Raw genomic sequence first — 21813 nt, 5'->3', positions numbered from 1 at the left:
ATACACACATATATATGTATGTATGTATATATATGTGTGTATATATATGTATATATATACATATCGCCTATAAATTGTATATCGTTTTTAATGTATATATATGTATATGTATATATATGTGTGTATATATACAGATCTGTATATATATACGTAACGTATATGTATATATATACAGATCTGTATATATGTACGTATACGTTACGTATATACGTATATACGTACGTATATATATACGTATATATATATATATAAAAGACACAACACATAAGTAATGTCAGTGTAGAAATGAGAAAGATTTACCAGGTAAACACTAGCCCAAAGAATGTTGATACAGAAATTAACATTGACCAAAACAGACAATATGGCAAAAGCCTTCATGTAGAAAATATATATAAATCCTACAATTAACAAATACAGATTGTTTTACATTTCCTGGCCAGGCACGGTGGCTCACGCCTGTAATCCCAGCACTTTGGGAGGTCGAGGGGTGTGTATCACTAGGTCAGGAGTTTGAGACCAGCCTGGGCAACATGGTGAAACCCTGTCTCTACTTAACATACAAAAATTAGTCAGGGGTGGTGGTGCACACCTGTAATTCCAGCTAGTCGGGAGGCTGAGGCAGGAGAATTGCTTGAACCTGGGAGGCAGAGGTTGCAGTGAGCCAAGATTGCACCACTGCACTCCAGCTTGGGTGACAGAGCAAGACTCCATCTCAGAAACAAAAAAAACTACCAAATAATGTGTCTCACAAGGACTATGTTCTCCAACAATAAAGCACTGAATTTAAAAATCAGCAACATAAAAATATTCTAAAAAGCACATTTGAAAATTTAATAACCTTCTTATTATGCAGATGAATAAATGAAAGGAACAAATGAAAAATGTGTTTAAATTTAAATACTAATAAAAATATTGTATTTCAAAGTTTGTGGAAACTAAAAATGTAGTTAGTGGAAACTGTGTAGTTTTAAATGCCTATAAAAGAGAAGATGAAAGCCTCAAAATCTACGATCTATAGGCGTTGGTAGCTGTCAGCCCAATCTTCAGTACCATGGTTCTTCCTTACTGATGGAACCATGACATTGTCCAGGGCAGCAACGTGCATAACTAAAATAACTTCTCTGCAGCTCCTTATAGTTCAAGGGGTCATGTGACACAGATACAGCCAATGAAACATACAGCAAGGGTTTCTATGGAAAGTTTTTGCTTTCCTTAGACAGCTACCACTCCTCCCTACTTCTCTCATATTCTCCTTCCTGTATGAAAAGCAGATGGAGGCTGGAAGGGGAGCAGCTATTTTGCTACTGTATCAGAACTAGGGCAACAAGAGCCAGGCACTAATAGTGGAGATGTGAGAAGACAAAATGAATGAACATCACACAGATCAGAGAGCCACTGCACTAACTCTGGATGCTCTAACTCTACACCTCTTGATATTTTATGAAGCCAAGCAGTTGTTTTTTAATAAACATAGAGCTATATGCTATCTTAATTGATACCCATATTCAACTCAAGAAATTAAAAAAAGAAAAACAAGTCAGGCACAGTGGCTCATACCTATAATCCTAGCACTTTTAGAGGCAAGGCAGGAGGATCGCTTAAGCTCAGAAGTTTGAGGCCAGCCTGGGCAACATAGTGAGACCCTACCTCTCCAACAAATTTTAAAAAATAGCCAGGTGTGGTGGCACATGCCTGTAGTTCCAGTTACTTAGGCGGCTGAGGCAGGAGGATCACTCGAGACCAGCAAGCCAAGGATGCAGTGAGCCATGACTCTGCCACTACACCCCAGCCTGGGCAAGAGAGTGGACCTTGTCGCATAAAAAAACAAAACAAAACAACAAAAAATGAAAAACAGAGTAAACACAAAGAAAGGAGAAGGAATTAAATAATAAATATAATAAATTTATGAACTAGAAAATAAAGATACAATAGGTTTAATACACCCTAAAATTGGGTGTCTGAAAAAAAACTAATAAAATAGACAACTCTGCCAAGAGTCACTAAGAAAAAAGAAAGGAGATATGTAGACAATATTCAACATTTAAAAGGAATATAACTACAGATATGAGAAATACTTAAAAATAAGAGAATGCAATAAACACTATACCAATAATTTGAAGATTTAACAAAAATACTTTTGTAGCAAAACATAACATCAAAACTGACCCAGAATATTTAAGACAACAGTAATACATACATAACAAAATAAAAATAGTAATAAAAATAAGCATAGTTTTACATGTAAGTTTTAACAAATATTGAAGAAACAGATATTCCCAATCTTATGTGAACTATTCCAGAGAATAGACTAGGAAACATTTCTTATCTTATGAGGATACTGTGACCTTGGTACTAAGATTGAACAACAGCAGTATAAGAAAAGAGTATTACAGGATATAGCCTGGACAACATAGCAAGACCCTATCTCTACCAAAACTTTAAAAATTAGCTGGGCAAGGCGGTGCACTCCTGTAATCCTGGCTAGTCAGGAGGCTGCAGTGGAAAAATTGCTTGTGTCCAGGAGTTCAAGGTCACAGTGAGTTATGATTTTCACTGTACTTCAGCCTGGGCAACAGAGCAAAACCCTGTCTTAAAAAAAAAAAAAAAAAAAAAGAAAAGAAAAGAAAAAAAAAAATTACAGGGCAATCTCACTTAAAATAGATGAAAACAAATCCTCAATAAAATAGTAGCGAATAATGCAGAAATGCAAAAAGAAATATTATGATCCAGTTGGATTTATTTCAGGAAGTTAAGGATGGTTTACTATTCAAAAACCAAATTTTACCACATCATCAGATAAAGGAGAAAAGCCATATGACTGCACGATCATCTCAATAAGTCCATGAAAAGTATTCAAAACCAGTCATTCATAATTTTAAAAAAGGCCTTTATTAATTAGAAATAGATGACATCCTTAAGCTGATTTAAAATTTGAATCAGATTTTGGTTCAGCTGTAACAAAAAATCCAAGTAGCCAGGTGTGGTTGGGAATAGCCTATATTGCCAACACTTTGGGAGGCCAAGGCAGCAGGATCACTCAAGGCCAGGGGTTTGGGACCAGCCTGGGCAACATATTAAGACCCTGTCTCTACAAAAGAAAAAAAAAAAATTAGCCAGCTGTGGTGGTATACACCTGTAGTCCCAGTTACTAAGTAGGCTGAGATAGGAGGATCACTCAAGCCCAGGAAGTCGAGGCTGTTGCCACCTATGATACCGTCACTACACTCCAGCCTAGGTGACAGAGTGAGACCCTGCCTCAAAAAAAAAAAAAAAATCTAAATAACAGAAGCATAAATGAGAAATTAAGTTAATTTATCTCCCTAGAAAGCTACCTAGGCAATCAATGGATAAAATGATCTAAGATTCTTCCATCTTATGACTCTTCTGAAAACTATTTCAACTTCATGGTCCAAATGGTAGAACCCATGCTCTAGCCAAAGAAGTAGGGAAAGGAAGGAAACAGGAAGGAAGGGAGGGAGGGAGGGAGGGAAGGAGAGGGAGGGAGAGAGGGAAGGGGCAGGGAGGGAAGGAGGAGTGAGAGAAGTGACAGAGGGTGCATGTGAACTGTCTCAAAGAAGGTTCCCCAGAGCTGCCACAAACCTTTTCCATCTGACCAGAACATGGTCATTTGGACACACTTAGTTACAAAATAATAAAATTATAAAATGCTTCTGAAAGTATAAAAGGAGACAATAAATTGGCAAATATGTAGGAAAGAGACATCCTCAAAAGTTACTAGCAGGAGTGTAAATTGGTACAATCTCTATGCAGGGCAATTTGGCAATATCCTTCAAAACGACTAATGCATACATCCTCTGACTCAGAAATTCCACTTTTAAGAATTTACATCACAGATTTACTGGCATATGAGTATGTGCTGTGCAGGATTATTCATCACAGTAAAATATTAGAAATGACCAAAATGTCCATCAATATGGAAAGCTAAATATATGATGTATATTTTGTGATGTAATATACTTGTGAAATAAATAAGAAAACTCTTTTATGTGTCAATATGGAACAACTTCCAAATGTCAAAATAAAATCAAGGTAGACAAGAGTATTTATAGTGGGATGCTATCTCATATGACAGCTTTATTGATTAGGGTTTTTAATAATAACTCTTGATCTCCAATATACAGGCAATACTATATTTCTTTACAATAAAAAAAGATCCAGCCAGGCAAGATGGCTCATGCTTGTGATCCCAGTACTTTGGGAGGCTGAGGTGGGTGGATTGCTTGAGCCCAGGAGTTCAAGACCAGCCTGAAAAACGTGGCAAAATCCCACCTCTACAAAAAATACAAAACAATTAGCTGGGTGCATCTGTAGTCCCAGATACTCGTGAGGCTGAAGTGGGAGGATCACCTGAGCCCTGGAGGTGGAAGCTTCAGTGAGCTATGACCACACCTCTGCACTCCACCCTAGGTGACAGAGTAAGACACTGTCTCAAAAAAAAAAAAAAAAAAATCAAAATATAACAAAATGTTAACATTTGACAAAGTTGGATAATGGGTTACACAGCTATTCATTATATCATTCTCTACATTTATCTATATGTAAAAATGTTTGATAATTTTTAAAGTATCATAAATAGAAAATGTTCACAGATTTCAAAAGAATTCCAAAGTATCAAAATACTTTACTAAACAAATTAACATATGTAAGCATGACATAAATATAAGTAGTAGCCCATATTAATAATTTTTAAAGCACAGCTATTATTCAGCTGTTGCTCAATGATGCTAATATTTTAAAAATCTTAATTTCCTTCTGTCTATGAAAGAAACAGGAAGGCAATTAATGCCAAAAATTATCTCAGAAGTTTCAAATTAAATTCAGATTTACCTGCTCTAACTTTTGTGTAGATGAACTCAACTCTTTTATTGACAATATTTCACTGGAATCGGTTTGAGAAGCATGGTCTGTGTTGAAAAAGCCAATCTTTAAATCATCTGAAATATTAAGTCTGAAAACAAAAGAAATTAAATGTGTTTTATGTCATAGGTATTTTCTCAGAAATAGATGTTAGTGTGTACTCTTTTTTTGCGTAAATCATATCATATTTTAAGCATTCTAAGAGGTTAGTGAGGTGAGGAAAACTCTGAATTAGCTCTGGAGCTAAGGAGGATAATGAGATTCTCCAATTCCCTGGACTGGGGCATATTGCTCTACTGATACTCATCTGATTTCCACTTTTCTAAGACATGATCAATTTATATACCTGCTTTTAATATCTTCTGTACTGTTATTGCCTGTGCTACTGCTGGAAATAATTCTAGATTATTTATGGGCCTATTTAGCAGAAACCCTTTAAGACAGTGGTTCTCAAAGTATGGTTTGAGGACCCCTGGGGTTCTGGGATATTCTTTTAGCATATCAATGAGATCAATCTAATTTTATAATAATATTAAGATTTTATTTGTCTTTTTTACTGTCATTTGCTCACAAATATTCAGTGGAGTTTTCCAGAGGCTATAGATTACACAGAAGCAGCTATGAGAATTGAGCTCTCTTCCATTTAGCCAGGCATGGGAAAGCTTTGCAAAAATGTAACACAGTGACACTCTTCCCATGAAAGATTTTGTTTCAAAACAACACAGTTAGTTTTTCTTTAAAGTAGTCTATTTCCAGCTACTCAAGAGGCTGAGGCAGGAGGATTGTTTGAGCCAGAAGGTTGAGGCTGCAGTGAGCTGTGAACGTACCACCACACTCCAGCCTAGGCAACAGAGAAAGAACCTGTCTCAGAAAAAAAACAAAATAAATGAAACATGGTATTTATATCAACACACACCTGGTTTATCCTTATTTTAAATGAATCAATTTAAATATATTTTAATTTTCTCCTTTTAAATTTCCAATCTGGCAACTATCAATAGACAGAACCAACATAAACTAAAGCTCTCTGAGAGCGCTGATAATTTTTCAGAATACAGAGAGGTCTTGAAATCAAAATGTTTGAGAATTGCTTCTTTTAAGATGATCACACCAGCCTCCTTTATTTGATTTTCAAACACTATTCCTAAAAAATCTGAATAGGCCAGGAGCAAGTGTTTGTCAACTAATACAGATTTCTAATGACAGGCATCTCAACCAGTATTAAAAAGGCAATTTTCTGATGCACTCTGTCAATTTGATTAAACTTACCACAACTGTTTCTAAAATGCCAGCTAAATAAGAGAACCACAAAAGCCCAAGTAGAATTATCAGACTTCTCAGTGTAGTGCCAAAGGCAGAATGTCTGTTTCTATCCTGCCTCTTCTGCCGACAAGAGCAGACACCAATGTGGGGCAGCCCATGGCAACTCCCCTCTTCTTGCATGCAGGCCGAGCCTCAAATTTTTCCCCACAGAACTCAGATGAAGTTGACCATATCCCCAGTGCCAAGTGTAACTCCAAGCTAGGCTAAGCCCATGAGTTATCCCACTCTCCTTGGCAGTCGATGTCCAGGGATGGGTGTAGAACTCAGGTCTGAAGAGGGAGACTTTAGGAGGGATCAGCTGGAGGCTAATAAGAAAGCTTTCTACACTCCTATAAAGGGGGTGCCAGAGGAGAGGCTTCTTCCTTGACTCTGGACTTTGCCAAGGGTGGAAGTAATGCCAAGAACTAGCACAATCACTCGGTGACCACAAGAGGGGCCGGCCAGGGCATAGATGTCAAAAAAGATAGAAATAGTTTGGCCATGGTGACTCATGCCTATAATCCCAGCACTTTGGGAGGCTGAGGCAGGAAGAGCACTTGAAGTCAGAAGTTTGAGATCAGCCTGGCCAATATGGTAAAATCCCGTGTCGATTAAAAATACAAAAATTAGCTGGGTATGGTGACACATGCCTATAATCCCAGCTAGTCGGGAGGCTGAGACATGAGAATCACTAGAACCCAAGGGGCAGAGGCTGCCGTGAGCTGAGATCACACCACTGCACTCCAGCCTTGGTGACACAGAAAGACTCTGTCTGAAAAACAAAGATGGAAATAAATTTGACTGATGACTTTGCTCAGCCATTGACTCAACCAGTTCTGAAACCTGTCACACCTCGAATCTTCCAGTAATGCCACAGAATAAGTGCACCAATTGTTGGCAGTTTCTGTCAACTGTAGCTGAAAATATCCTCACTGATACTCTCGCTTTGTGACATGAGATAAATTGCTAAACCTTTCTGTGCCTTAGTTTCCTCTTAAAGAAAATAATAGTCCCCATTTCATAGAGTTACTGTGAGAATTTAGTGTGTTAATACTTAGAAGTACTTTGAATAATTCTTGATACACAGTAAGTCCTCAAGAAATGTTACCCATTATTGGTGCTGCAGTGGTGGTTTCTACTGTCACTACTATGCTCTGAAATGTCATAGTTTTTTCATTGTATTTGGAAAAAACCAAGTTTTTTATATGATAGTTTTTAATATATTTAATTCACATTAAATGGCCTTTCTTAGTTGGGCAGCTGCTAAAGAGTTAGCAGGATGTTCAGGAACTTGGAAGGAACAGATTGACAGATGGGTGTCAAGAGTGTCTGGGAAGAGTTCTGTGGATGAGCCTTTGAAAATGGGCACAGACAGTAAACGTGTTTATGTGGCATCTGAATGCTCACCCAAGGGAATCCACTGCAGAGAAAGCAGTTAAATAATTAGGCAATGACCCTTGAACAAAACGGCCATGGTGTCAGGGATCAAGTTAAACAATGTGGTTTTCCCCTTACCAAGGCTGGCTTGGATACCACAGGTGCTGAGTGCCTAACTAGTCAACAGCAGAGATAGGTCCCAATATGGCAGCATGAACCAGGGGGAACTGCCAGCCACCTAGCGACAGGTTCGTAGCACTGAATCTCGTCCAGCATCCTCACTGGAATACACATTTCTTTTGGATGTGGATTTGCATTCCCTGACTCGACTGTACCGGCCAGAACCACTAGGCATGAACTTACAGAACACCTTCTGTTCTATAAGTTCACAGTATTCTCACAGCATCAGCTCCCATCAAGAACTTCATTTCACAGCAAAGGACAGGCAACAATGGACTCATGTCCATGGAATTCAGTGATCTTATTATATAACCCATCACCCAGAAGTGGCTGACCTAATAGAAAGGTCAAATAACTTACTGAAGATTCATTTAAGGCCAGGCACAGTGATTCTTGTCCCAGCACGTTGGGAGGCCGAGGTGGGCAGATCACTTGAGCCTAGGAGTTTAAGCCTGGGCAACATAGTAAGACCCTGTCTCTACAAAAAAAACAACAATGAAATTATCTGGGCATAGTGGCACACACCTGAACAGCCAGCAACATTCAGAAGAAGCAATTCCATGAAAGAATGTTGTTCTGTGTCACAGGATGCAGCATATGCTTTTAAACAGTATATGGTGCCATCTCTCCTACAGCCATATGCCCAAGAATCAAGAGGTGCCTCTCATTCTTATACCAAAATTATAGCTTCCTGTTTCTACAACTTTAGGATCTGCTGATTTGGAAGTCTTAGTTCCCAAGGGAAGAATGTTTCCACCAGAAAACGTGACAGAAATTCTATTGAATTAGATGACACTGATGACCAGTCACTTTGTGGTCCTTACGGTGCTGAAACAAAGGCAGAAAAGGGGGTCACTCTGCTGGGTAAGTGATCAATTCTGAATACTGAGGGGCAATTGGGTTGCTGGTGCACAACGGAGTCAAGGAGAACTCTGTTTGGAACCCAGAGGATTCCTTGGGGCGCCTCTTAGGGTTTCTGTGCCCAGTAGTAAAGATAAATGGAAAAAATGCAGCACTCCCCTGCCCCCAAAAAAGAAAGCAAAACTTTTAGGAACTCAGGACTTCCAAGAATGAAGATTTGGATCTCACAACCAGGTAAAGAAATTTGACCTGTCTGTACCTTTCAGCAAGTTTCTCAGCCACTGGGCAAGCCATCCCTGCAGACCAGCAGTTGTCACACCCTCTGGCAAGTTTCTCTGCCACCACGCTGTCTCCGAAGAGGTCTTGTCCGAATCTCAGCCTTTGAGGGTGGGTCTTCTAATTCCTTTGTTCCTGCCCTGTTTCCTCTTCCTCAGACCCAGAGGTCATAGCTGCTTTTCGCATTTGCTATCACTGTGTTGCTTAGAGTCTTCTTTTACCACCTTACTGCCTCTTTCTAGTTAAAAATCCTTCTTAATATTTAATAAAGAACAGAAAATAGTCCCTGTTCAAATTACTGTTGAAGTTTCTGCCTTCTGTCTGGACACTGAGTGCTACATCAATATAGTAAATATAAATAGCCACAGGAACTAACTCTGTTTCTGTATAGTCTACACTGCTGCACATTTAACAGGCCTCAATATTCATCTTTCAAGGCTAGAAATGCAATCCTTTACCCTACCCAGTGCTAAGCAGCTCCTTTTTACTATTCAGCAACATTTTTCATTAAGCATGAACACGTATGTTCTTTTGTTCCTTCTCATTTTAAGCAAAAGACTTATTGTGGGTGGTAGGCCTATGGAGTGTGAATAGTTTTTATCAATACATGTTTTTTTCAGGATATGATTTAGAAATTGAAATTATGTTTTAAGTTATTCCTTCTGGTGCCATAATATTACAATAATACTATATGATATTTTAAAATCAGGTCCAGGCTGGTTACAGTGGCTAACACCTGCACTTTGGGAAGCTGAGGCAGGCAGACTGCTTGAGCTTAGGAGTTTGAGACCAGCCTGGGCAGCATGGTGAAACCCCGTCTCTACAAAAATACAAAATACATATTATTAGCTGGGCATGGTAACACACACCTGTGACCCCAGCTAGTTAAGAGGCTGAAGTGAGGATCCCTTGAGCCCAGGAGTTAGAGGTTGCAGTGAGCCGTGGCTGTGACCGTGCCACTGCACTCCAGCCTGGGCGAAAGAGGGGGAGACTCTGTCTTAAAAAAATTATAATAAAATAAAGCCAGGCATGGTGGCTCATGCCTGTAATCCTAGCACTTTGGGAGGCTGACATGGGCAGATCATGAGGTCAGAAGATCGAGACCATCCTGGCTAACACAATGAAATCCTGTTTCTACTAAAAATACAAAAAAAAAAAAAAAAAAAAAAAAATTAACTGGGCATGTGGCATGCACCTGTAATCCCAGCTACTCAGGAGGAGAATTGCTTGAACCGAGGAGATGGAGGTTGCAGTGAGCTGAGATAGCACCATTGCACTCCAGCCTGGCTGACAGAGTGAGACTCCTTTTCAAAATAAATAAATAAACAAAAATAAATCAGTAAATAAAATCAGATCCAATCATTCTATAGCTACCTCCTCCAGAGTGTCTAAGAATATTATTAGTACACAGCTATTGAGTGCCTAACTTGTCCCATGCACTCAAGATACATATATTAAATCTGCATTCTCCCATCCCATAATCCTTCCAATGATCTTAGAAGAGAGATGCGAATTTTGTTTTGTTTTGTTTTGAAGATGTGAAAACTGAGGTTCAATGAAAGTAAATAACTCATCTAAAATCATAAGCCGGAAGTGGCAGATTCTTCTTCTAAATCCCTGATGAGGACAAGCCCGTGACTCTACTGTTTCACCAGTTCTAACTTTTTATGTGACTGATTCAAAAAGATCCAGCTCATTCAGAATCTAAGTGAAAGAGGAAGATGTATTATTTGATGTCCCTTCAAATTCCAAACGTCTCTAATTTTGTTAACAACTCCGATGCTTAGAATGGAAATCCACATCACAACAAATTAGCTAAGTGGTTCCTACACAGTCTTTATTTATAGTCTCAGCAATTCTATTTCTGAATAATAAGTTGGTTGTTATGCATAAAACAGAGTTTTGGGAATATAATTATGCTTTTTAAAATAAATTAGATACAAAATTAACATCCTAATTTATTTTGGAAAACAGACCTACGAAAATGTGTTAATAAAATGCAATGACTCTTCTCACTGAATTCTAGAATTGTCCATCCTACCAATGCTTATAATAAATCAGTCAGCGAAGATAGCATTAGGTGTGCTAAACTTTCACAGCGGCATACTTCTCAGTGCTAAATAAGAATACTGCTTCCTTTTATTCCTCTTCAACGAACACAGAACTTTGATGTGCCTCATGGCTCATAAACTTCTCTAACTACACTCATTTCCTACCTGATGTCATCAAGACTCTCAGCTTAAGACACCATCTTTGTGCTCATCATTTCCAAACTGATATAGCCAAGCTGAACCTCTCAACTTCAGACTCATATAATCAGCTACCTACTTAACAGCCTAAATGGATGCCTAACAGTCACTGCTGACATAGCATGACCAAAAGTAAGCTTATGACATTCCCTTCAGACCTGTTCATCTCATTATCTTCCCCATCTGCGTTAACGGCAATTCCATTCCACCTGTTCATCAAGGTCTCTCTGCACCCCCAACCGCCGCTGCCCCACGGTCATCTTCCACGAAGAATACTGTAATAGTCTCCTGTTTCCTCGCTTCTGCCCTTGTCCTCATTTTAGTCTATTATCAAAGCGGCAGAGTTATCCCATTGAAGGGTAAATCAAATCCTATCACTCCTCTATACCAATCCCTTCATGACCCCATCTCAAAGTAAAAGCTGAAGTCCTTATGGTGGTCTAAAGTCCCTCACACACTCCAGGCACCGACCCCCTTCCCTCTGACTTCATCTCCACTACTCTCCCTCTCTCTGCTCCAGCCTCCCTGGCCTCCTTGCGATTCCTAGAACATCCAGGTACCATCTTTCTACTCAGTGTTCTCTCTGCCTCAAACACCTGGTACCCTGATAGATCCTTAGAGCTCCCACATTAAGCCTTCAAGTCTTCACCCCAATGTCATTTTCTCAGTGAAGGCTTTCCTGATCACAATATCTAAAATCTGCAGTCCAGGGCAGGTGTGGTGGCTCATTCTTGTAATCCCAGCACTTTGGGAGGCCGAGGCTGGAGGACTGCTTGAGCTCAGGAGTTTGAGACCAGCCTGAGCAACACAGGAAGAACAGGCATTTAAAACAAAAAAACAAAAGCCAGTCACGCTGGCATATGCCTATTGTTTCAGCTACTCAGAAGGCTGAGGTGGAGGAATCGCTTGACTCCAGGAGTTCAAAGCTGCACTGAGCAATGACTGTTCCACTACACTCTAGCCCAGGTGACAGCGTGAGACCCTGACTCTAAAAATAAAAATTAAAAAATTAAATCACAACTCCCTCCCTACTTGGTCCTCCCCACACACACACCCATACCCCTCTTCTCTCTCCCTATGCTAAATCTCTTCCTTATCACTAACCACTACCTAACTTATTATATAGTTTATTTGTTTATCTAGTTCATCACTGGTTCCTGACTAGGATGCAAACTCCGCAAAGGCAGGGCTTTCATCTGCTTTGTAGACCACTGCTCCTCCATGCATTATCCTGGCATGCTCAGGCCTCAGATGCCAGGATTTTGGTCAACACCTGGGCCTCTCTCATTCACACCCAGGCACTGGCTCAGTCACCCTAGCACTCTGGGTGAAGAGGAATGAATATAGGATCAGTGGTTCTTTTGTTCAGTCAATGAGCACCTGGCACCATCAGTCTGCCCTTGAGCCCAGCAGGTGCATTTTTTTGGGGAGCTACCCCACCATGGAATGCCAAGGAGTCCAGGGCCGGATACCATTCCTATCGGCAAACACTAGACCAGGGTAGACACTGTGTGCCTCTGGTGTTTGCCACGTGCTGCCTCTAACAGGTGCCATTCACAACCACCACTAGACTGACCCATTTTAAGAAACGTACCCATTGAATACAGTGAAACTGGGGAGGCCGAGGCCAGGAGCACTGCCTCACTGGGTCAGTCCCACTGCTGGGCTAGGACACCTGTGGTCCTTTCTTCTCACCCTGGAGCTGCATCTGTGTGAGGGGCTTGCCCCTAAGCCAGCCCACCTGACACCATGAGGCCCCTGCCTTAAACAACTCTAAGTTCTCCCATAGCAACTAAGCTAGTTCTGGCTACCTATTGATTTGAAAAGGTTTTTAGAAAGAAATTTGCATTTTCCCAGGAACATCAGCGCTACATTATCCAAACAAACAACAAAACTAGAACACAAGAGGCAATGGATTACGAAAGGGAAGGGCTATAAACAAAGACCAAGGAATAGCAAATAATGACTTTAACAGACACTTCCATGATTCTGCTGTGGTCTGTGTGTTTGTGTCTCCTGAAAATTCAGTTTGAAATCCTAACCCCCAAGATGACAATACTAGCAGGTGTGGACTCTGGAGGTGATTAGGTCATGAAAGTGGAGCCCTATAAATGGGATAAGTGCCCTTCTAAAAGTAGGGTGGGAGCAGGTGTGGGGATAGTGGGACATGCCCTTGCCCTTCCGCCATATGATGACACAGCCAGGAGGTACTGTATGTACAGAAGGGACCCTCATCAGACTCGGAATCTGCACGGGGCTTCCCAGCCTCCAGAACTGGGAGAAACAAATTCCTGTTGCTCATAAGCCACCCCGCCTATGCTGTTTTGTTACAGCAGCCCAAGGGGACTAAGACGGGTACTGTGCCCTAGATTAGCTCATTTAATATTCACGAGGATCTATGAAACAGGCACTGGGTGATTTCCCGTTGAGGAAAGTGAGGTACAGAGAGGTCAGTAGCCTAATTCACAGCCCTGTGAGAGATTGGCCAAGATTCGTAACCTGGGCAGTCTGGCTCCAGAGTCCGTGCTCTTAGTGAAAACTGCAGCTCTTTTCGGACAGTGGTTCCCTCGAAAAACAAAAAAACTGAAGCCCAGAGGCTGGAGCCAAGGGCCCGGAAAGGCAAGGAGCGAGGGCTGGCGCGCAAGGGCTCGGGGCGGACCGGCGGGGGCTGCCTCTCCTGCGGGTCACCTGGGGTTGAACTGGAATTGTTCAATAGCGGCCTCGAGGCCCTGGAGGATCTTCCGGCACTCCTCGGTCTCAGGCGTGTCGCCCCAGCTCGCCATCGCTGCTCGAGACGCGCGCCCCCTGCAGAGCCGCGCCCTAGGCTGAGTCGGAGTCCGGAACCCAGCGTCCGTTGCTATGGAGACTCCCGGGGAACCAGCGAAACAAGGGAATCCGTGGGCAGGGCCCGAGCAACGAGGGTGGGTGGAGGGGGGTGGGGAGGAAGGAGGGAGAAGGGGGAAGGAGAGGGGGAGGAGGGGGTAGGGAGGAGGTTGGGAAGAGGGCAGGGTGGGGAATGCGGAGGGAGAGAGGGAGGCGAAGGGGAGAGAGAAAGGAAAGAGGGGAGGTGTGGAGGGAAGGAAGAGGGGGAAGGAGTAGGGGGTGGAGGAAGAGATGGGGAGGGAGCACGAGCAGGAGGAGGGGTTGGGAAGTGGCGAGGGGGAGGGGCGCGCTCCGGAGCCACTTCGCCTCCCTTCCAGGGTCCCGTCTGCCTCAATGCTTCCCCACAAGGCGCCCACAGCCCGGAGGCGGCTGTGAGGTCCCAAAGGAAGCCTGCACCCCTGCAAATAACCCTTCAGCCTCCCGCCACGTCCCGGACCCCGCTCGCTTCCTCCTCTCCCCAGGCCCTGAGCTCAGCCTACCTCGCGGACCTGCGCGTTTGCCGGGGCTTGGATTCCGGAGCTTCTCACTTCCTCTGCGCGCCTCAGACCCGCAGCTCGGGGGCCTTGGCTTTCATGGCCTCCCAGCGCGTGCCACAGGTCCCCCTTAGGGAGGAGGAAAAACTGAACCCATCTAATAACTGCTCATGACAGAATGAGCCCAGTGATCCCGGAGCAAGGCCATCGTAAGAGGAGAGCAGGGGACCTAATAAACGACCCCCACCTGCCACAAACATAGGCGTTCCCGGACAAAGTATTGCCTTGCAGAGATTAAACAGATTCCTATTGAATAAGGTCAGAATATAAACCGTTAGGTCTTAAACTATGCGGTCTAGTGTGGAATTCAATTTTACTGAGTTTTTACAGTAACAAGAGAACTTGAGAGTGAGACTGTTGTCATCTTTTGTTTTAAATTACGTATTACCCGTCGTCAACCGTTAGGAGACACCTTTTCTAATATCAATATGTCATTGCCATTGTTTTTCTGTAAACACTGGCTAAATTTCTTTTAAAAATGTCATTGGTTTAGAACTGTCTATACTACATCTGCATTTCAATATATTATTTATAGAAAAATAATTTTTTTCTTTTTTTTTTGGAGACAGAGTCTCGCTCTGTCGCCCAGTGGCGCCATCTTGGGATCTCGGCTCATCGCAACCTCTGCCTTCCAGGTTCAAGCAATTCTCCTGCCTCAGCCTCTCGAGTAGCTGGAACTAAAGGCACCTGCTGCCAGCCTGGTTAATTTTTTTTTCCCCATTTGTTTATTTTATTGCATTTTAGGTTTTGGGGTACATGTGAAGAACATGCAAGATCGTTGCGTAGGTACACACGTGGCAGTGTGATTTGCTGCCTTCCTCCCCATCACCTATATCTGGCATCTCTCCCCTTGCTATCTCTCCCCAGCTCCCCACCCCCAACTGTCCCTCCCCTATTTCCCCCCAACTGACCCCAGTGTGTAGTGCTCCCCTCCTTGTGTCCATGTGTTCTCATTGCTCAACACCCTGACTAATTTTTTAAATCTATTTTTAGTACAGTATAGACAGGGTTTTACTGCGTTGCCCAGGCTGGTCTCCAACTCCTGAGCTCAGGCAATCTGCCCACCTTGGCCTCCCAAAGTGCTAGGATTACAGGTGTGAGCCACCGCGCCCGGCCTATTCTCTCTTACAACAATAAGTGAAAAAGAAGTTAGTTGGATATTACAAGCTCAGAATAGGAAAAGAAAACTGTTTTCTTAGCATTATCACTACTCTTAATGTTTAAACACGAAGATAACCAATGCCAAAATCATCATCTGTGAAGACTTGTTTTTTGGGAGGGAGGTGAAGAGAGAAGAAAAAAGAGAGTTACTTTTACTCTATGGAGGTTTTTAATTTCAAAATCTAACTTCAGCTTTCTTTGGGGAATTTTAATTATATAATCAAAAGGTATTTTAAAAGAAATTTACATATCTACAATAATTTTCCTAAGTGATATTTTACCACAATGAATATACATGTTTTAAAATAAGATTAAAATTCCAAGTTAAAATTAAAAATCCTATCTGTTTAGAGCTGGGCCAAGACAGTGTAAAGAATATGACAAGCTGTTGGCTATTTTGCTAGTGCAATTATAAATGAATAGTTTGAAACTGAGGAGAGCGATCGCACAGAAGATTGCATGAGTCATTGGTCAGCTCTGTACAGCATTTGTTGACTGATATGGCCTGCATAGTTACACCATCCCACAAAAACATGCATTGAACAAAACATCTTTGTTTGAAACCTTGCTGTAGCATATCAAGGAGTTTCAGATTTCAGTGTCTAACAGACCAAACTATGATGATGATTGTTTTTGAAACCGTTAACTACATAATACTTCTCTTCTTGTCAGTTACCTGTATTTTATCTCACAGGTGTTCTGGCTTATAAAATTGTTTATTTCAGATCACATTCTCACCTATAGTAACTGGAGTTGGCGCGGTCAAAGCATTTGTCATATTAAATCCAGGTCTCTTTCATCACATGCTAAATTCATTGATGGTTTTTAGTGGAAAGCTCACGAACTCTGCAGTAAATATTAAATACATATAGGCTTTGAAACTTGACTCAGTTTAGAATGTTGGACAAGTAACTTAACATTTCAGAGCCTCTGTTTTCTCACACAAGTAAAATCTGGATAATGAATGTTTCTCAAAGAAAAGTTGGGAGTAATCTATAAAGCAGAAAAACACACAGCACGTGCATGAGGCAACTGCAAGAGAAATACCAACTAGGTTTTTGAAGGACTTTTCCTTCTTCCTAAACCACAACTAGGGAAAACATTGTTTAAAGATTTCAATGTTTTGGCTGGAAGAGGTGGCTCACGCCTGTAACCCCAGCACTTTGGGAGGCTGAGGCAGGCAGATCACTTGAGGTCAGGAGTTAAAGACCAGCCTCGTCAACATGGTGAAACCATGTTTCTATTGAAAATACAAACATTAGCTGTGTGTGGTAGTGCACGCAGCTACTTGGGAGGTTACTTGGGAGGCTGAGGCATGAGAATCACTTAAACCCAGGAGGAAGAGGTTGCAGTGAGTTGAGATTGCACCACTGCACTCCAGCCTGGGGGACAGAGTGAGACTCTGTCTCAAAAAAAATATATATATATATTTTTCAATGTTTAAAAAATTACACATTTCATAATCTAAAATTGTTTTTACTTGTTAATAGGACTTCAGGCAGAATTTTAAAATTTAAAGTGCTTCTCTGACATACCACATGTATAAATAGCATATATATTTATATAAAAATATTGCCTACCAGTTATTAAAAGTGATAACATCTCAGATTAAGTAGCATGAGGATTTGATTAAGAGTCAAGTGCTGACTTGAAACATAGTAATTTATATATTCCAGTTGGATAGTATCAGTTCTATAGTCTAATAAGAGCCAAGAGGTTTCAGTTTAGGTTTGTAATTTAAATTCTTTCTACAGAGTCATCACATGTGAAGTGCTTATTTTTCTTTTATCACCAGCTATAATATATGATTATGTGGTGGAAGCTCTGTTATGTAAACTTGTTTTATGTCATGCTTCATCCATAACCAACGTTCTTAAATAAAGTCTTGGGAAAGGACATAGTGAAACTCTTAGCAGGACAATATTATGCTACTAAATCCTTTATGGAAAAACTCCTGAGATTAGATCATTTTAATGTCTTAAATTTTGCTGCTATGAGAGAGCAAATCCACTCTGTGAAAGTCCATCAATAAGCATTTGTCACTCGACTAAAGCTGAAAACCAAGATGACAAGCCCAAGAGGGGGTTTGGGACAGGCGCAACGGTGGATATGGAATTTGGATCCTTGCTGCCAAATGTCCGTGAGCACTGGAGTAAAAGATTTCCTCTATTTGGAGCTAGTTTAGATCATCACTGTTTGAAAGAGAGTAGCCCTGAGTGGGGCTCATGCCTGCACAACACTTTAGAAGGCCGAGGTGGGCAGATCACTTGAGTGCAGAAGTTCTAGGCCAGCTTGCGCAACAGTGAGACTCTGTCTCTACAAAAAATGGAAAAGAGAGAAAGAAATAGTAGTGAATGTGAAGAAAATGGCAGGGCTGGGTTGGGCCTGTAATCCCAGCACTTCCGGAGATCGAGGTAAGTGGATTGCTTGAGCCCAGGAGTTCAAGACTAGCCTGGGCATTGTAGGGAGACCCCATCTCTGCAAAAAAAAAAAAAAAAAATTTTTTTTAATTAGCGAAGCACCCAGAGTCCCAGCTACCCAAGAGGCTGTGGCAGGGGGATCACTTGAGCCTGGGAAGTCAAGGATGTAGTGGTCTGTGTTTGTGCCACCGTATTCTAGCCTGGGTGACAGAGCGATAGCCCATCTCAAATAAATAAATAAACAACCAAACAAATGGCAGGGCTTAGCTATCTGCAGAAGTGAGCCCACCTGAGAAAGAATTGTAAACTTACTACTGAGGGAACTTTGGAAGATCTCCAGTCTGTTCAAATGACCAGAGTGGATCCTTGTGCCCAAAACAAAATCTAGGAAAACTGTAACTCACACGTTGGAATTTAGGCTGAGGCGGTTCATGACAAGTCAAAGTCTGGAGAATAATACAAGGGGAGTCAGCATATTTCATGCCATCTAAGATTGCATCCTTGAGGATGTGTCTTTATTTTCTGTGCCACTTAGAAAAAAACACTGCCAACTATGATTATAACTTGACACACCATGGATTGTATCATACACTCCAATTTCAAAAATTTACCACAATGATATACCAAAATTTCATGTGAAAAACTGTCCGGGCTCACACTTGTAATCCCAGAACTTTGGGAGGCCCAGGTGGGCAGATCACCTGAGGCCAGGAGTTTGAGACCAGCCTGGTCAACATGGCAAAACCCCATCTCTACTAAAAATACAAAAATTAGCCAGGTGTGGTGACATGCACCTGTTGTCCTAGCTACTTGGGATGCTGAGGCAGGAAAATCCCAGGAGGCAGAGGTTGCAATGAGCCGAGATTTCACCACTGCACTACAGCCTGGGTGACAGAGACTCTGTCTCAAAAAAAAAAAAAAAAAGAAAGAAAAGAAAGAAAAAAAGAAATGTGAAAACTGTGAATCTTAGAATCAGTGAAATAAGGTAGTTAATTAGAATTTATCAGGCAGAGATCCTTTCTGGGGCCCTATTTAATTAGACCCTAGAAGGTCTACTGTCTTGAGAAGCAGGACATTCATCAGGCTTTTCCGCAATAACTTGGATAAAGTGACCTATAGGACCATCTGGTTCCCTCTGTTCTTTTTCTAGTGTCACAGGGCAACATGCAAATAACTAATTCATGTTCTTGGGTACACAGATGCCAAGAAAGTCTTGATGTAGACAGCAAATATTTGGCTAGTGTAAATATTCCCCTGTAGTCTCACCTAAATAAACTGATAAAATACAGTGTTTAGTGCTGTCTACATTGCAACTAGACTCAGAGTCAAGGCATGCCCACAAGTACCACGAAGTCACACTTTACCTACTGCCTAGTCAGCATGGCTCTCTCATGAATACTTCTGCATGTGCAATATTAAGAACCTTTATCGTCCTGCAGCTTCAAACTCTATCTCAGAAATGTAGTACCAAGAATTTAAATTTAGCAATTTTGAGAACTGGAGAGGAATGTTAGACATAGAATATGGTAATATGAAACCCAAGTTTGTTATCGTTACGATGTCTGTTAAATTACTTGGTCATCCTTCAGTCCACACTATGAGGTATTACATGTCTGTTACATAGATTATGCTATAACCAAGGTGTCAATCAGGAATGTATTGTTCAGAGGTGGCCCCTTCACTGTTGCTCAAATCAGGAAGCCCACATTATAGAAGGACTATGCCAAGCTCTACTGTGCACTGTATCTTGATGAACAAGCTGCCCTGTGCTAATTCATTTACTGAATGTCAGAAATGGGGTTTTATTGGTGAATGTAGTAGCTTATGGACTGGCACAATAAATGTTAGAATTGGACTTGCATTAGTGAATTTAATGATGTTCAAGAGGCTAGGTGTGCCTGAAATTCATGCCTGTAATTTTAGCACCTTGGGAGGCCATGGCAGGCAGATGACTTGAGCTCAGGAGTTCGAGACCAGCCTGGAAAACATGGCAAAACCCCTCCAGCCTCCACAAAAAACACAAAAACTACCAGGTGTGGTAGTGTGTGCCTACAGTCCCAGGCACTGAGGGGGCTAAAGTGAGAGGACCCTTTAAACCCAGGAGGTTGAGGCCGCAATGAGCTGTGATTAAGCCACCGAACCCCAGCCTGGGTGACACAGCTAGACCCTACTTTGAAAAAAATAATAAAACAAAAAAGATGTTCAAGAAAATCAGGTGAGCTAAAGTAGTCCAGAGAGCAGCAGCCCACTCTTATAAGAACAGGATGTAAGACTCTAACAAGGCCTGTAACTTAAACCCTGAGAGGTGGGACATGGGGTTTGATTCCCTACCAATCCTCTGTCCAACCTTTGGTTTCCAGTTGTCTGATATCTACTAAAAGGCCTAGGATCTTGCTGTTGAAATGTTATCACATCTGCCTCAAGTGAACCATTTCTGTCAGGTGGTAGCGAACAGAAAGGTAGGACGGCATGGAGCCGACGGAACAGCTTGCATACATTGTTTGGATCTTCCTTGCTAATAAAGTTTTTGTAAATCGATATCTGAGACTTGCTTTCATTATAAACTGAGATCAAGGTTGTGGAGAAATAGCTTACCTTTATTTTCATCAAACTTCTTCAGAAGATAAAATATCTCTCCAAAAAAATCTAAGAGTTGCATGTGGCCAACTTAGGTGACTTTTCTGGAAAGCCATAAGAAATAATAAATGCTTCCTTAATATAACTGACTTTGATGCTTAGAACAGAAACTGGGTCTGTTTTATTCATCCTTATGTTGCTGGGGCTCCACTGGGTGCCCTCAATATAGTAGGTGTTCAGTCAATGTTTATCAAATCAATGAGTAACTCTAAATAAGTTATTTAAAAGAGCACTTCCTAAGGAGTTGGCACTAGAGAACCAGGTGGGAAAATCCTGTTGGCTGCTTTTCAGAAAGGGGAAGGAGAGATTAATCCAAGCTGGAAATGCTTGATGGTTTCAGAAAATCATTCACTCCATGGGGAAAAGTTGATGTTTCAGGCTGGGTGAACTTAATGCTCTGTTGCCCCATCCTTTATGAAGAAGAAGTAAGCATCCATCATCAATGTGTCAGTGAGGAGAGAGGGAGCCCTGTGAGCAATAATTTCTCATCAGGAAATTCTGGGTCTTGGTTTAAGCCACCAATTAAAGAAATTGGCTCAATAAAGAAAATGTATAAGTGGTTGTGATGGTTAATTTTATGCATCAACTAAGCTGAGCCGTGGTCCCCAGATATGTGGCCAAATATTATTCTGAATGTTTACGGGAGGGTATTTTTTGGATGAGATTAACTTTCAAATCTGTGGACTTTAGAGCAGACAGCCCTCTGTAATGTGGGTGGGCCTCATCCAGTCAGCTGAAGGCCCTACTAGAACAAAAGACTGTCCTCCCTTAAACAAGCAGGGATTCTGCAGCACGTTGCCTTCAGATTTGAACTGCAACACTGCCTCTTTCCTGAGTCTTCACCCTGAAGGCCTTCAGACCTAAACTACACTATTGGATCTTCCCTGGGTCTGTAACCTGCAGGCCATCCTACAGATTTTGGACTTGCCAGCTTTCAAAATCACATAAGACTGAGCACAGCCGCTCTCACCTGTAAACCTAGCCCTCTGGGAGGCTGAGGTGGGAGGATTGCTTGAGCTTGAGTGCAGTGAGCCGTGACTGCACCACTGCACTCCA

General features: G+C 41.6%; 1 protein-coding gene across 2 annotated transcripts in view; it reads right to left on the bottom strand.

The window, feature by feature from the left end:
• CUNH10orf67 (chromosome unknown C10orf67 homolog) overlaps positions 1 to 13997 on the bottom strand; it is a 118559-nt gene extending 104562 nt beyond the window's left edge. Inside the window, exon 1 of one of the 2 annotated variants that reach the window (XM_032243877.1) lies at positions 13812 to 13997. The gene's annotated coding sequence lies outside the window, so the exon portion shown is untranslated. The remainder of the gene's footprint in view (positions 1 to 13811) is intronic. The other variant, XM_032243876.1, reaches the window with a different exon arrangement.
• Between the last annotated feature and the right edge of the window lie 7816 nt (positions 13998 to 21813).

Source organism: Sapajus apella, unplaced genomic scaffold, assembly GCF_009761245.1.
Source record: "Sapajus apella isolate SASKATOON/1434 unplaced genomic scaffold, GSC_monkey_1.0 scaffold53, whole genome shotgun sequence".
Lineage (NCBI taxonomy): Eukaryota > Metazoa > Chordata > Mammalia > Primates > Cebidae > Sapajus > Sapajus apella.
This window is presented reverse-complemented; position numbering and strand designations above follow the sequence as displayed.